General features: G+C 41.8%; 1 non-coding gene across 1 annotated transcript; it reads right to left on the bottom strand.

Annotated features, from left to right (window-relative positions):
- Positions 1-14497: 14497 nt before the first annotated feature.
- Positions 14498-14604, bottom strand: LOC145013512 (small nucleolar RNA R71). Its single transcript, XR_013665066.1, has one exon. It is a non-coding gene; the product is annotated as a small nucleolar RNA R71 (small nucleolar RNA).
- Positions 14605-16534: the final 1930 nt, after the last annotated feature.

Genomic DNA, 16534 nt, shown 5'->3' with positions numbered 1-16534 from the left:
GTCCAATAGGTTTTTAAGCATGTCCTTATGGTCTTTGTACTTGATAAAGGACTCGATTTTGTCCAGATCGATTATGTAGGCATCAGAAATCTCATTCGACGAAATAGTAGATTCACATTTATAACCATCAACATCGACTTCGTCCTCCTTTAATTCAAGGAAGGGCAAAATCATTTTGTGAATCTTTTTGCCTATCTCACAATCTAAATGCAATTGAGTAATATTAGAATATAATCGTTTAAAAATCAAGCAAAAAATATTTCTTTGATTCAAAAGCTTCAAATTATCACGTTGTAAAATAAATTATTTAGTCTTTGGCCCTAACTAACTCCACTTCCTTCTGCTCTATCCATATCCTTCTTTCCTCACTCTTTGAAGACACCCTGTTGATATGATCAGTTAGGTTAGAATTTGCTACGCGGTTTTTTTTAGACTACCACTTAAACTAGAAAACTTGAATTTTAATTCGTTTAATTCCTTTTCATAGTTATTAACTGGTATTCTTAGTGATTCAAGGATAGATTGTACCTTTTTGATCAACTGATCACATTCGTTGATCTGCTCACCCATCGGTTTGGCAGCGAAGCATCTGTCTTCTCTTTCCTTCGCCTCATCAGACCCGTCATCCGTTGTATAGCCTCTCATTTGTGACACTCCAGCAGTCACCATTAAGCACCTTCCAGTAAACTCAACATTATCTTCCTTCTCCACAAAATCCCTATCATGCGTAGGTTTCCAAACTTCTTCATCTTCAGACTCGGTAGACCAGACCTCTACTCCTCTGAACTCATCATCAACTAAGTTCTCGTACACAATCAAAGCATTCATATAATTGTTAGAGGTTTTCTTCATATTTATTTCTTCCAGTTTGCATAGCTGATATGCTTCATCATCTTCTCCATCCTTCTTCTCGAACAGCTTTCTCAACATACAATCTTTGGCAAAGTGATATATGCCATGACAGAAATTGCAATCATATCCAAAGTCACCTACAAGCTTGCTCTCCTTCTTCACTCCTTCTTGTTTAGGAGCATTTTTAACCTCCTCTTTCGCTTTTTAAGAACTGTAGCTAACTTGCCAGTTTCGGTTCTTGGAGGTAGGGAACTTTTTGCGAGCAAACTTTTTAGGATTAGAGACCATTAATGCATATTCTTCATTTTTCAGATCATATTTAGAAAGATCCAACTCCTCTTCTTCTTCAGTCATGTTCTTTCCCTTTGAGAGAAGGGTCAAAGATCCCATACCTAAAACTACCTTCGTTTCTTTTGTCACAACATTTTCATGTGATTTTTGGATCCCTACAAGTTTTGCGAACGGATAGGTTCTGAACTGTTCATGAGCTTTCACAATCGAAACCACCACCATCCATTCGGGTCTTTGGCCATTCATGAAAGTGACCTTTTGCTCAATTACTTCTCTGCCAATTCCATGCTTGACCATCTTGCTAAGAAGAAGATTGAAACGATCGAATGCATGAATGAGTTTTTCTTTTGGCTTTTGCTTGAAGTCACCGAACTCCGAGAGCAAAAGAGTTTGTATTGAACGCTCTAGATCCTCATTTGTGGAATACAACTCCTTAAGTCTATCCCAAATTTGTTTTGTCGTTGTGCATGAACTAACCAGACGAAAAGTATCAGACTGCAAGGCAAATCTGATCATCCTCATAGCTTTAATGTTGCTCATCAGTTTGTCCTTCTCATCTTGAGGAACTTTCTCCACATCGATCATAAGCTGATTGTACTCCTTTTGAGTTTTGATGGTTTTATATGATCTAGAGTGAGCAAACGTACCCAAGGTGATAGCCTACCAAATTAGATACCTATTATCCTCTGAACCAAGAACATAGTCTTCAAAGTGATGCGTCCAGACTTCATAATCTTGAGTATATAAAATCGGAATTCGCATAGTAGATCCGATGCTATTAGATATGTTGATGGGGTTTTTTTGTGAGTCTTTGTGAGACATGATGTAGTTTTGAATTTCTATCAAGAACCAGACTTGTAAATGTTGAATTAGGGTTTTATAAAAAAAACGTGGAACAATGTCAATAATGAGATGACGGCTACAACAGTTGAAACAAAAGTGGAAACCCTAAAGAGATTCTTCCAATAGAAGAGATGCATATGAATTACACAGTCTCCTTCTCTAATACCAACTGATGAGAATTAAATTCTCTAAGATCATTTAGATTCATAACAGATTTAGACAAACACAATAAAAGCAAAGAACACAGGACGAATCAAACAAGAGTTGAATGATTAATATGCTCCACCTCAGAAGAGCTCGAAAAAGAACTTCGACTGTAGAGGTGTGCTAGGGTTACAATACATTCAAGGGAATTATTATAAAGAAATGTACAAAGAACGATGCATGCATGCATCTTATATAGTAAACCCTAATATCATAAACACAGTTGGACAGGCCCAGAACCGTGATAACAATGGACCGAGGTAACAAGCCTAATGATGTAACTCCTAGACTCAACAACAATCATCCTTATGTTGCTCCATCAGACGAGATAGTTGATCTCACGTTTACCTCCAGATAAACTCCCAAGACTCCACCCCACACTTCAATTCATTCCACTTCGGATGATGAACCTTCCGAAGAAGTGTTGCTGACTGAAGATGGTGCAAATGTTGTTGATACAAATGTGCTTTCTTCTGTTCATTTTCTCTCCAAGCCATCCTTATCCAAGTCTTCATTTGATTTTAGATGCTCCCCCTCCACTCATGACAATGAATCAGGATTCACTCAGAACCATCATGATGAACCAGGTACCAAGAAACCTGGTCCTTCGATTACTCCACTCAATCCTGAATTTCACAACCACAAGCCTCAACACTCCAATTCTGACACCGAATCCTCTACAAGAACTAAATTGATCCATTTTCTCTTCTTGAAATCCAAACCAATGTGTCAGACTGTAACACCCCAAACCCTAATCCCTTCTGGTTATGAGTCAGATCGAGTGGACTCGGCGAGTCTATTTATGGACGAGTGGACTCGGCGAGTCTGTTTATGGACTCGGCAAGTCGGGTCGCAAAACCCTAATCCCTTATGGTTATGAGTTAGATCAGTGAGTTGAGTGGTTACTCAGTGAGTTGGATAGGACTAGGACTCGAAGATTGAAGGACTCGACGAGTCATGAGGTGACTTGGAGAGTCAAATCCTGAATGGAAGGATTTCTGAGTTTATGAACTCGGCGAGTCAGTAGGCTGACTCAGCGGCGAGTAAGGTCAACTTGGAAGGTTGACTTTCACCAGGACTTTGACTTTACAGAACTAACGTAGTTGACTTCTGGAGGACAGTTTGGGACTAAGTGTTATATTAATATTGGTAGTTCGGGGAGCTAAAGGAGCAGCACTTCAGAGAGTTGTTGGATAGCAATCTGGAGGGTATCAGCCAGAGCTTCAGCAGTGTAAGGTGAGTCTCATCACTGTGTGAATGGATCTAAGGCCACAATGCCAGCCCATGTAGTCTATGAGTAGGAAGATCCGGGGGTTAGCCCTAGGCATTGTATACTAGTATTATGTTCCGGACCAAGGTCCGATGCCAGGCGGGTGCCGGAGACAGGTTTTTATGTGTATGATATTTGAGACCAAGGTCTGATTCCGGGGTAAGACCGATGTATGCTGCATGTTAGATTATACTTGTTGGTTGTATGATACTTGTATGTGCCTGGTAGGGAGTGGGGTGAGGTCCCGTATCTCATTACTATCAGAGTATGGACGGGGTTCCGTATCTCATTAGTAGCAGAGCAGGGGCGAGGCCCAAGATAGGAGAGGAGTGAGTGTGGGTGGGGGCCCGTATCTCACAGAAGCAAAAGCATGGATGGGGTTTCATGACTCATCAGTACCAGGACAGGGGCAGGGCCCAAGATAGTCGAGGCCTCAGTATAGGACTATTGTAGAGTATGTTAGCTTATTTTTTGTGTGCAATTTATATGCTCGTATATGCTTAACGGGCGAGGCCCGGAGACAGGCGGGGCCTAAGAGAGATATATGTGTATATACCAAGTGAGGCTCGATGCCAAGCGGGGCCTTATGTCGGGCGGGGCCGGATGCCGGAGCGAGTCCGATGTCGGGCAAGTCCCGATGCAGCGGGCGGGGGCCCAGTACCTGGATATGTGTATGGTATGTGGTAGGTTGGGGAACTCACTAAGCTTCATGCTTACGGTTTACAATTTTGGTTTCAGGTACTTCCGATAGCAGAGGTAAGAGATCGGGGTGATCGCATGACACACAACAATGTTTATTCAGCCTGGGATGTTACACTCTGATAATAATGTTTTGGAACAATGAGATTTATGTTTTGACAGATTGATTTGATGACTTGTGGTTTTATTATTAAATTAAAATGAAATTTTTTATTATATTTTTGGGATGTTTCAAGTTAGAGTTCTCTTGAGATTCTTATTGCAAGGGCTAGTTGTAGCTGAATGACCGAACGAAAAGTTGATGGAAGTGATTCCGCGAGAATCGGACCCAATAAGAAATGTATGCACAGAGTAGGGATGTGGTGAGCAGATTGTAGGATAATTGGCAGTTGCAAACTTCGAGGATGAAGTCTTGGATAAGTAGGGGAGAATTGTAACACCCCTAATCCAGCAACACCAAGAAAGGAATGGAATGCCCTAAATCAAAGGGTCAACTTGTCGAGTCGAAGGAGGAACTTGACGAGTTGAAGCAAGCTCCGTGTCGCAATTTAAGTGGCCAACTCGGCGAGTAAGGGGACTGACTCGGCGAGTCAGGTGTGGGTTGATATAACCCTAATTTCCGGACTTAGCACCCAATTTAAAGAACCTTAAGTCCTCACCCCAGCCTCTATGTTACCCCTTGAGAGTTAGGAAAACCTAATCTCGTGTGTGAGCCATTGGTGAGTGTTTTTGAGCTTTGGAAGGTGATTCTAGTGAAGAAGGAGGCTTGTAGATCAAGAGGCTAGCATCATGGAATTCGTGTAGATCCAGAATCTACTTCAGCTTGGGCACATTTTAGAGGTAACAAGTTGTTACCTTGATCTCTTCCCTTCTAGATCTATTCATGGATGATGATTTGGGGCTATTTAGCATGTTAGGATTCATTTTCCATTTTGGGTCTAGATCTGAGGTTGCAACTTTAGATCTAGACTTGTCATGGTCCATGAAATCATAAAGTATCAGCCCTTTAGCTTGTTTGTGAGCATTCTTGTCTTGAACCTTCTCTCTAGCTTGTATTGAGCCAAAATCACCTTGCATGCATGTAAAGTTGGAAAGTTTACGTGTAATGCTAGCCCTAGGAGTCGATATATGCTATTGGCAAGCAATAGCATGGGCTGCAATCGACAGAATAGGGATGGCACGAGTGGACTCAGCGAGTCTGTTGATGGACTCGTCGAGTCGGGTCGCAAAACCCTAATCCCTTCTGGTTATGAGTTAGATCAGTGAGTTGAGTGGTAACTCAGTGATTTGGATAGGACTAGGACTCGAAGATTAAAGGACTCGATGAGTCATGGGGTGACTTGGGGAGTCAAATCCTGAATGGAAGGATTTCTGAGTTTATGAACTCGGCGAGTTAGTAGGCTGACTCGGCGGCGAGTAAGGTCAACTTGGAAGGTTGACTTTGACCAGGACTTTGACTTTACAGAATTCACTTAGTTGACTTTTGGAGGACAGTTTGAGACTAAGTGTTATATTAATATGGGTAGCTCGGGGAGCTAAAGGAGCAGTAGTTCGGAGAGTTGTTGGATAGAAATCTGGAGGGTATCAGCCAGAGCTTCAACAGTGCAAGGTGAGTCTCGTCACTATGTGAATGGGTTTATGGCCACAATGCTAGCCCATGTAGTCTATGAGTAGGAAGACTCGGGGGTCAGCCCTAGGCATTGTATACTAGTATTATGTTCCAAACCAAGGTCCGATTTCGGGCGGGTGCCAGAGACAGGTTTATGTGTATGATATTCCAGAACAAGGTCTGATGTCGAGGTAAGCCCGATGTATGTTACATGTTAGATTATACTTGTTGGTTGTATGATACTTGTATGTGCCTGGTAGGGAGGTGAGTATGGGCGAGGTCCCGTATCTCATCACTAGTAGAGTATAGACGGGGTTTCGTATCCCATTAGTAGCAGAGCAGGGGCGAGGCCCGAGATAAGAAAGGAGTGAGTGTGGGCGGGGGCTCGTATCTCACAGCAGCAGGAGCATGGACGGGGTTTCATGACTCATCAATAGCAAGACAAGGGCAGGGCCCAAGATAGGCGAGGCCTTAGTACAGGACTATTGTAGAGTATGTTAGCTTATTTGTTGTGTGTTATTTATATGCTTGTATATGCTTAGCGGGTGAGGCCCGAAGACAGGCGGGGCCTAAGAGAGACAGATCTGTATATCGAGTGGAGCTTAATGCCAAGCGGGGACTGACGCCGGAGCGAGTCTGATGTCAGGCAAGTCCCAATGCAGCGGGTGGGGGCCCAATACGTGGATATGTGTATGGTATGTGGTAAGTTGGGGAACTCACTAAGCTTCATGCTTACAATTTACAGTTTAGGTTTCAGGTACTTCCAGTAGCAAGGGAAGAGCTTGGGGTGATCTTATGACACACACCAATGTTTATTCAGCATGGGATGTTACACTCTAATAATATTGTTTTGGAACAATGAGATTTATGTTTTGACAGAATGATTTGACGACTTGTGGTTTTATTATTAAATTAAAACGAAATTTTTAGACTGTATTTTTGGGATGTTTCAAGTTAGAATTCTCTTGAAGTTCTTATTGCAAGGGCTAGTTGTGGCTGAATGATCGAACGGAATGTTGATGGAAGCGATTTCGCGAGAATCAGACCCAGTGAGAAACGTATACATAAAGTAGGGACGTGGTGAGCAGATTGCAGGATAGTTGGCAGTTGCAGACTTCAAGGACGAAGTCTTGGATAAGTGGGGGAGATTTGTAATGCCCCTAATCTAGTAGCACCAAGAAAGGAATGGAAAGCCGTAAGTCAAAGGGTCAACTCGTCGAGTCAACAGAGGAACTCAACGAGTCAAAACGGGCTCTGTGTCATAATTTAAGCGGCCGACTCAGTGAGTCTGGGGACTGACTCGGCGAGTAAGGTTTGGGTTGAGAAAACCTAATTTTCAGACTTAGCACCCTATTTAAAGGACCTTAAGTCCTCACCCCAACCTCTTTGTTACCCCTTGAGAGATAGGAAACCCAAATCTCATGTGTGAGCCATTGGTGAGACTTTTTGAGCTTTGGAAGGTGATTCTAGTGAAGGAGGCTTGTAGATCAAGAGGCTAGCATCAAGGAATTCGTGTAGATCCAGAGTCTACTTCAGCTTGGGCACATTTTAGAGGTAACAAGTTGTTACCTTGATCTCTTCCCTTCTAGATCTATTCATGGATGATGATTTGGGGCTACTTAGCATGTTAGGATTCATTTTACATTTTGGGTCTAGATCTGAGGTTGTAACTTCAGATCTAGACTTGTCATGGTACATGAAATCATAAAGTATCAACCCTTTAGCTTTTTTGTGGGCATTCTTGTCTTGAACCTTCTCTCTAGCTTGTATTGAGGCAAAATCACCTTGCATGCACGTAAAGTTGGAAACTTTACATCTAATGCTAGCCCTAGGAGTCCAGATCTGCTATTGGGAAGCAATGGAATGGGCTGCAATTGACAGAATAGGGATGGCACGAGTGGACTCGACGTGTCTATTTATAGACTCGGCAAGTCGGGTCACAAAACCCTAATCCCTTCTGGTAAGTCAATGAGTTGGATAGGACGAGGACTCCAAGATTGAAGGACTCGACGAGTCAAGGGGTGACTCGGCGAGTCAAGTCATGAATGGAAGGATTTCTGAGTTTATGAACACGGTGAGTCAGTAGGATGACTTGGCGAGTAAGGTCAACTTGGAAGGTTGAATTTGACCAGGACTTTGACTTTGACCAGAGTGACTTAGTTGACTTTTGGAGGACAGTTTGGGAATAAGTGTTATATTGATATTGGTAGCTTGGGGAGCTAGAGGAGCAGCAGTTTAGAGAATTGTTCCATAGCAATCAGGAGGGTATCAGCCAGTCTTTCAGCAGTGCAAGGTGTGTCTTCTCACTGTGTGAATAGGTCTAAGGCCACAATTCAGGCCCATGTAGTCTATGAGTAGGAAGACCCAAGGGTTTACCCTAGGCATTGTATGCTAGTATTATGTTCCGGATCAAGGTTAACCCTAGGCATTGTATGCTAGTATTATGTTCCGGATCAAGGTTCGATTCCAGGCGGATGCCCGAGACAGGTTTATGTGTATGATATTCCAAACCAAGGTCTAATGTCGGGGTAAGCCCGATGTATGTTGCATGTTAGGTTATACTTGTTGATTGTGTCATGCTTGTATGTGCCTGGTAGGGAGATGAGTGTGGGCGAGGTCCCTATCTCATCACTAGCAAAGTATGGACGGGGTTTCGTATCTCATTAGTAGCAGAGTAGGGGTAAGTCCCGAGATAGGAGAGGAGTGTGTGTGGGCAGGTGCCCGTATCTCACAGCACCAGGAGCATGGACGGGGTTTCATGACTAATCGGTAACAAGACAGGGGCGAGACCCAAGATAGGTGAGGCCATAGTATAGGTCTATTGTAGTGTGTGTTAGCTTATTTGTTGTGTGCTATTTATATGCTTCAATATGCTTAGCGGGCGATGCATGGAGACAGGCAGGGCCTAACAGAGACATATATGTATACCGAGCAAGGCTCGATGCCAGGCAAGGCCTGATGCCGGAGCGATTCCAATGTCAGGCAAGTCGCGATGCAGAGGGCGGGGGGCTAGTATGTGGATATGTGTATGGTATGTGGTAGGTTGGGGAACTCACTAAGCTTCGTGCTTACGGTTTACCATTTTGGTTTCAGGTACTCCCGGTATGGAGGGAAGAGCTCGGTGTGATCGCATGACACACACCAATGTTTATTCAGGCTGGGATGTTACACTCTGATAATAATGTTTTAGAACAATGAGATTTATGTTATGACAAAACGATTTGATGACTTTTGGTTTTATTATTAAATTAAAATGAAATTTTTAGACTGTATTTTTGGGATGTTCCAAGTTAGAGTGCTCTTGAGGTTCTTATTGCAAGGGCTAGTTGTAGCTGAATGACCGAACGAAAAGCTGATGGAAGCGATTCCGCGTGAATCAGACCCATTGAGAAACGTATCCACATAGTAGGGACGTGGTGAGCAGATTGCAGGATAGTTGGCAGTTGCAAACTTCGAGGACGCTATCTTGGATAAGTGTGGGAGAATTGTAACACCCCTAATCCAGCAGCACTAAGAAAGGAAAGGAAAGCCCTAAGTCAAAGGGTCAACTTTTCGAGTCGAAGGAGGAACTTGACTTGTCGAAGTGGGCTCCGTGTCGTAATTTAAGTGGCCAACTCGGCGAGTCAGGTTTGGATTGAGAAAACCCTAATTTCCAGACTTAGCACCGTATGTAAAGGACCTTAAGTCCTCACCCCCAGCCTCTTTGTTAACCCTTGAAAGTTAGGAAACCCTAATCTCGTGTGTGAGCTATTGGTGAGAGTTTTTGAGCTTTGGAAGGTGATTCTAGTGAAGGAGGCTCGTAGATCAAGAGGCTAGCATCAAGGAATTCATGTAGATCCAGAGTCTACTTCAGCTTGGGCACATTTTAGAGGTAACAAGTTGTTACCTTGATCTCTTCCCTTCTAGATCTACTCATGGATGATGATTTGGGGCTATTTAGCATGTTAGGATTCATTTTGGCTTTTGGGTCTAGATCTGAGGTTGCAACTTCAGATCTAGACTTGTCTTAGTCCATGAAATCATAAAGTATCAGCCCTTTAGCTTGTTTGTGAGAATTCTTGTCTTGAACCTTCTCTCTATCTTGTATTGAGCCAAAGTCACCTTATATGCATGTAATGTTGGAAACTTTACGTGTAATGCTAGCCCTAGGAGTCTAGATCTTCTATTGGGAAGCAATGGAATGCGCTGCAATCAACAGAATAGGGATGGCATGAGCGGACTCGGTGAGTGTGCTTATGGACTCGGCGAATCGGGTCGAAAAACCCTAATCCCTTCTGGTTATGAGTCAGATCAGTGAGTTGAGTGGTAACTCAGTGAGTTGGACAGGACTAGGACTCAGAGATTGAAGGACTCGACGAGTCATGGGGTAACTCAGCGAGTCGAGTCATGAATGGAAGGATTTCTGAGTTTATGAACTTGGCGACTCAGTAGGCTGACTCAGCGAGTAAGGTCAACTTGGAAGCTTGACTTCGACCAGGACTTTGACTTTGACTAGAGCTGACTTAGTTGACTTCTGGAGGATAGTTTGGGACTACGTGATATATTGATATTGGTAGCTCGGGGAGCTAGAGGAGCAGCAGTTCGGAGAGTTGTTGGATAGCAATCAAGAGGGTATCAGCCAGAGCTTTAGCAGTGCAAGGTGAGTCTCTCCTCACTGTGTGAAAGGGTTTAAGGCACAATGTCGGCCCATGTAGTCTATGAGTAAGAACACCCAGGGGTTAGCCCTAGGAATTGTATGCTAGTATTATGTTCCGGACCAAGGTCCGATGCCAGGCGGTTGCCCGAGACAGGTTTATATGAATGATATTCCAGACCAAGGTCTGATGTCAGGGTAAGCCCGATGTATGTTGCATGTTAGATTATACTTGTTGATTGTGTGACACTTGTATGTGCCTGGTAGGGAGGTGAGTGTGGGCGAGTTCCTGTATCTCATGACTATCAGAGTATGGACAGGGTTCCGTATCTCATTAGTTGTGGAGCAGCGGCGAGGCTCGAGATAGGAGAGGAGTGAGTGTGGTCGGGGGCCCGTATCTCACAGTAGCAGGAGAATGGACGAGGTTTCATGACTCATCAGAAGGAAGATAGGGGTGGGGCGCAACATAGGCGAGGCCTCAGTACAGTACTATTGTAGAGTATGTTAGCTTATTTGTTGTGGGCTTTTTATATGCTTTTTTCCATTTCAGTCAGCGGGGCCACAGGAAGGCCCAGTGTCCGAGTTTTCTTTCAGCAGGACTGGTGATTGCAACTGCCCCTACGACTTTGAGGATTACCGATGGACTTCAGGACTAAGCATAGGCGCCTATGGCGAGGATCAAGGATTTTTAGTTAGCTACAGTGGAGCCGTGAGCAACACCGGATGTTGGAGGTGCATATCTTTTACTTTCTTGTCAACTTTGATTCATGATTTTATTGTTATGGTACTGCATCAATGTTAGTAAGTATATATTTTGGGGTATTATATTGCTTGCCTATGAATGAGTTATATGCCATCTGCATGCCATGGATGATAGAGTAGCAGCTCGAATATGTTTCCCTTTAGGGTAGGTTCTCAGGATGCAGTCACTGTAGCATGTGTCATTGGGACTTGGAAGGTGCTCTGTTAGTTGGCAAGATTGGTTCAGATCTGGTAAAGGGTTAGATGGAGCGCTAATAGAAGTAAGTGTGGTTGACAGCAGATCAGCACTTCAGATGATAGGAAAGATTTGGAATTCATTTCAAACAGGGAGCGGTAAGGGATTAGCCAGACCAAAGTGGGGGAGAACCCTCCGAGTACTCAGATACAGTAGCACGCTAAATTTGGAAGAGTTAGCGATCTTCGAGAAGGGGTGATTGGTTTAGGAAACCAAGCTGCAGATTTTCTCGGCAGGATGCGAGTATAGCAAGGATATAAGACTACGGGATAGCCGTAATATTCACTAGTATATAGTCAATGCAGGAAGTATGGTAAAGCTGCGGGTGGGTCGTAGCATTTGTAATTGAGGGATGGTTTGGAAAAAAATACGGTCAGAGGATCGCCAGCAGGACCCAAGTGAGTTAGGATGAAGATTATGTAAATGTTTGGCACGGGATGCCTTCGGATTAGTAGTCAGTGGTAGAGGCAGTATGGAGAGTGTGGTAGAACTACATGATAGCCACAACATTCAGTAGAGGCCAGTCAAAGGAGTGTGGGCGAGGGCCCGTATCTCCTAGTTAGCGAAGCTTGGGCGAAGCTCGTGTCTCCTAGTAGCATGATAGGAATCAGGAAAGGATAGTCCATTGAGATTAGTATGAAGTTGGAATGCTTATCCCTAATGAGGTGAGACCTAGGGAGGGACCGCTCCAAGATATAGTTGGGTGAGACCCGTGGGCGAGGCCCGTATGTGAATAGCAGTACAGGTGGGACCTGGTAGAGACCTTGCGGTCAATATAGGGGATCGAGGATACTAGGACTTGTAGAGTCAGAGTGGTGATATTGCCATATTTATACATATTTTTAGGCAATATTTATTTACATTTTTATTGATATTTTGGTTATTTGCATAGAATAATGGTACTTATAAGGATAAATTGTTATTTGCAGTCAAAGTGAAGCATTTTCGAAGAAAAGGACCAAAATTGACAATACTTGGAACATTGGACACTTGGAGTGAAAAAGTTGAAGAAATCCATGGAACTTACCAAAGTCACGACATGAACTAGAAGGCCACGACGTGGCATGATTCTTCTAGAAGATAAGTACACGCAAAGCAAAATCCTTTCCCGATAAGGATACCTCTTAAACCACGTCGTGAAACATCAAACCACGGCGTGAAAAGGGAAAAACCGGAAATTATAAATACCCTTGTTTATTACGACTTGAGAGATTTTTGGCTGGAAAAAAGGGTTTCAGAAGACGAATTTCAACAGAAGAAAAGTCTTGGAAGAAGCTTTTCAACACCAAAAGAGTAGAGGTTCATAATTATTTTAATTGTTGATACTTGAACATGTCTTATACTTTGATATGTGTTTGTTTATTTGCTACTATGAGTAGCTGAATCTATCAATTCCTATTTAGCTAGATGAAGCTTCTGACATATGGTTTAGCTTAATGACTATTGGATTTGTTAGTTGGTAATTTGCTTGTGTTCGATTTGTTACTACCTAGCATGTTAATATTTGTTTCTTTAGTTGATTGAATTCATGTTATGTGTAGTTATTGATCATTAAACTGCATGAACTTGATAACCTAGTGATTTAGTGAACACTAATTTGCTAGAGCTAGGATCGAACAAAATCTTAGATGGTAATTAAAGTAAATAAATTTAGTTGTGCTAGAGAACATAAATTATGACCATAATTGTGTTTGCATAATAAATCTTACATAATATACCCATAATCTATAATTGGTTATGGGTTTGATTGTGTGTGACCATGCATAGTTTTACATGAATTAGTCAAATATTAGTAAATTTGGACTTAAATTGCTAATAAAATAATATTTGGTTACCAACTTTACAATCCATAATAGTTAACTAACCATAAAGAGAAAGTGGATTCGAACTAAACAGGAATGTTTTAATTAATTGCTTGAATTCTGTGACTTAAGTTCATCTGGTCTTGTAAAATCAGATAAAACCCCATATTTTCTCTAAAATTAGGTTAAGTTAATAGTAGATAAATTAATTAGTCAACACAGTTCCCTGTGATCGACACCCGACCTACCCAACTATTCTATAATTCGACTAGGTACACTGCCTAGGTTCATTTTAGTTAGTTAAGTTAGTTAGGTTATAAATTATAAAAATAGTGGGTACTTTTGTGCACATCAAGTTTTTGGCACTGTTGCCGGGGAACGGCTTAGTTAATTACTGATTTATTTTGCTTTAAATTAATCGATCCTTTTTGTGTGGTAAAACCTGCAACAAGTTATTTTTCAGTTTCAATTTTTTTCTACATTACAGAACTCACGATGTGAGCTTTAGGGGCTCACAACGTGAATCCTGTGATTTCTTGTTGTCTTAGTTTAGTTTGTCTTTCGTAGTTCAGTTTTACATTTTTTTTCTTGTTTATTTTACAGGAGTTCATGACCAAAGGTTCCAACACACCTTTGGTGCCACCTCTTGAAGACCTGGAATCTGACCTTTACAAAAAGAAAGATAAGAACGTGAAAGAACATCTAACACCAAAGAAGACGCCCTTGCAAGAACTCAAGTCAGTGTTCTCAAAGAAGTTGGGAAAGAAAACGGAATAATAGAGTTCATCTTCAAAGGACAAGAACAAGGTTGAAGACTTAGATCAAATACCTATCCCGAACGAATCCAAATACGAATCTGAAGCCAAGTTTGGACTTTATACAAGTGAACCCCGAGAACGAGCCAAGAACCGAGATGGCGAACATTGAAGAAATGTCAATGGGAGCTTACAGAAAGAGAATTAGAGATGATGTTGGTCTAGGTTTAGTACAACCTGCCATACCTGCCACTGCCACATTCGAGCTGAAAGGACATATCCTTTTTGCACTGAAGGATATCCCATTTTATGGAAAAGATCGTGAGGATGCGTTTAAGCACTTAGATGAAGTCAACGACATTGCTGATTATTTCAATGTCCCGGATATGAATAAAGATATCGTCTTACTAAGGATGCTTCTTGTTACTTTTAAGGGAGCTACTAAGGATTGGTTAAAAGCACTACCACCGGGTACAATCACTACATGGGCTCAAATGCGTGAGCAATTTTTAGACCAGTTCTGCCCACTATCCAAGATAGCTAAAGTCAAGAAGGCAATAGCCAATTTTGAGCAAAACCTAGGAGAGTCACTTTACGAGGCTTGGGAGCGCTACAAGGGATTATTAAGGAATTCTCCTCATCATGACCTTAACATTCAACAAGAAGTGACCATATTTTATGACGAAGTCAATGTAATGACAAGGCAACTCCTTGATTCTCAAGGACCACTTAAAAAGAAAAATTCGGGTGAAGTCAAGGAATTAGTTAAAGAATTTTCAAAGCATTCTCGTGAATACCACAATCCAAGGAATGAAGGAGTAAAGGGATTTAGGAGTGCACATTCTGAAGAGATGGCTGCTATGATGGCAATGCTAAATAATATGGACCTAAGGCTGACCCAAATGGACCAATCAATTCATGCAATTAGAGTTGGTTGTGAACGATGCAGTGGGCCACATTTGACTAAAGATTTCCATTTGGATGAATATGGGAACAAGAAGGCTCAAGTTTGCTACTCAAGTGGGGACAAATATGATGAAGACTGGAGAAAACCAAAGAAAGAGTGGCGGCCTTATGATAAGTACAAGAGGCAAAAGGAAGAAAAATTTAAGCAAACAAGCCGAGGCTTCTACCAAAAAGTGCAACCACCAGCCGAAAAGAAAGTAGACTTGGAAAAAATTTTGACCAAATTTATGGAAGCTTCCAAGAAAAGGCATGATGAGATGCAGTGCTAAAGGAACACATGAAAATGATGAAAGAACAGCAAACAATGATGATTGACCAGCAAGCTTCATTAAGAAATCATCAAGCATGAATCCATAACCTCGAAGTCCAAATTCGTCAACTAACTACTTTGGTGAGCAACAAATTATCTTCACAATTTCCCGAAAAGAAAGCTCAACCTCATGTTATGGCTATTGATACTGAAGAAGAGGCAGTTTCTAAGTTTTCAGAGGCACTAGAAGTGGAGCCAAAGCAGCCCGATCCAAAGCCGAAGAAGTCGAAGCTCAAAAATGAAGACATTGCTGGAATACCCAGTTCACGTTGTGAGCCCGCTATGCTCACGTCATGGGCTTGGTAGACAATAGAAAATTTTCGTATTTGTTCCAGCTTATAAACCGCATTTGCCATTCCTGTCTCGAGCACATCTTAGTCCACTGGAAAGGGAACATCTGGAGTTTATTCAACAAATAAAGGGTATTCCTATTAATACTCCTTTTATTGACTCACTTTCAAAAATTCCAGAATATGTGAAGTTCCTACATGATTTAATAGACACTTGACATGAATTGAAGAGAAACTCTAAGGTAAATCTTAGTGAGCAAAGCTCAAGGGCTATATTGGAAGAGTTACCAAAGAGGATGGGAGATCAAGGATGCCTCACTCTTCCATGTGAATTTGGTAACAATTTGAAGACTTATGCTTTAGCCGATTCCGAGGCTAGCATAAATTTGATGCCCTATTCATTCTATCAAAAGCTAAATATCCAGAAAATGAAGGCAACAAAAATGACCATCCACATGGCCAATCGTTCGCTGACTCACCCAAGGGGAATTATAGAAGACATCCTTCTTAAAATTGGGAAGTTTGTTTTCCATGTTGATTTTGTAATTATGGATATGAAGGAGGATGCAAATGTCCCAATCATTCTTAGTCTCCCTTTGCTAAATATTGTTGGCGCTTTAGTTGATGTTCGTGAATCTAAGCTTACATTGAGGTTTGGTGATGATAAGGAAGATTTTGGGATATAAGATGGATTTCAAGGATATGATGTTAAAGGTGAAGTGTTCAACATTGATCAAGAGAATGAACTTGAAGAATTAGAGAAGCTTATGGAAGAAGAAATCAAAACAATTCAACAAGTCAAACACACTAAACCAAGAGCATCAATTCCATTTTTCGTTGAAGACATTACTTACAAAAAACCGATATCTTTGATAAGTGAGGAAAGTGATGAAATATCAAGTGATGAAGATGAGGTTACTTCCAAGGAGTCGGTTCCAGTGGTAAAAGAAGAGAAGGTTCCTATTGAGCTAAAGAAGAATGAAGAAAAATTGGAAACAAAAGGAACCAAAATC

The sequence above is a fragment of the Lactuca saligna genome, chromosome 8 (genome assembly GCF_052625555.1).
Source record: "Lactuca saligna cultivar CGN05327 chromosome 8, ASM5262555v1, whole genome shotgun sequence".
NCBI lineage: Eukaryota > Viridiplantae > Streptophyta > Magnoliopsida > Asterales > Asteraceae > Lactuca > Lactuca saligna.
Note: the sequence above shows the minus strand (reverse complement) of the source record. Positions and strands in the feature narration are given on the sequence as shown.